At 40.1% G+C, this 738-nt stretch overlaps 1 protein-coding gene across 4 annotated transcripts in view; it reads right to left on the minus strand.

Annotated features, from left to right (window-relative positions):
* dscamb (Down syndrome cell adhesion molecule b) overlaps window positions 1-738 on the minus strand; it is a 121,359-nt gene that overhangs the window by 13,586 nt on the left and 107,035 nt on the right. The window lies entirely within an intron of this gene.

A 738-nucleotide genomic window follows, 5' to 3' on the forward strand; every position in this document is an offset into this window, starting at 1 on the left:
AGACAGCCCAGAAATCTCAAAGAACTGGAAGATTTTTGTAAGGACGAATGGACAAAGATACCTTAAACAAGAATTGAAAGACTCTTGGCTGGCCATAAGTGTTTCCAAGCTGTGATACTTGCCAAAGGGGGCAGTACAAGGTATTAACTCTGCAGGGTGCCAAAACTTGTGCAGATGCCATTTTTTAGTTTTCTGTTATTTTGAAAGTGTAAATGATGGAAATAAAATCTTTTTGTGACATATTATATGAATGTCTAATCTGTCATTTGATGCCTTTTGGAGATTTTTCCATCTTTTCTTGGCTTCTTTATGCACATTAATACAAATTTTACCTGGGGTGCCCAAACGTTTGAACCCCACTGTAATATTGGTATTATTAGACATCCATTAGTTTGTTGAAGACACTGGTCCGGAGGACCAACACACATGGCATTCAGAAATATACACCCGATCGGGGTTTGGATGTGAATGTGAATGTGTTTATAAACACATTCACATCCAAACCCCGTTCGGTCAGTTGAGTTAAACTCACCATTGCTTTATTGATATTGCTTGATTGTTTTGTTGTCCACAGGAATTGGATCATTAGTTTCCTAATTTTCTTAATGACTGAATATGTGCTTTCAGTCTCCAGTTCTGCTGCTCAGCATCTAAGCTGTAGACCCACTGTCAAACTGATAACAGCATCCACAGAAAGGTGCCCGCACGCACACGCACGCACACGCACACGCACACGCA

Source organism: Etheostoma spectabile, chromosome 3 (genome assembly GCF_008692095.1).
Source record: "Etheostoma spectabile isolate EspeVRDwgs_2016 chromosome 3, UIUC_Espe_1.0, whole genome shotgun sequence".
NCBI classification, from domain to species: Eukaryota; Metazoa; Chordata; class Actinopteri; order Perciformes; family Percidae; genus Etheostoma; species Etheostoma spectabile.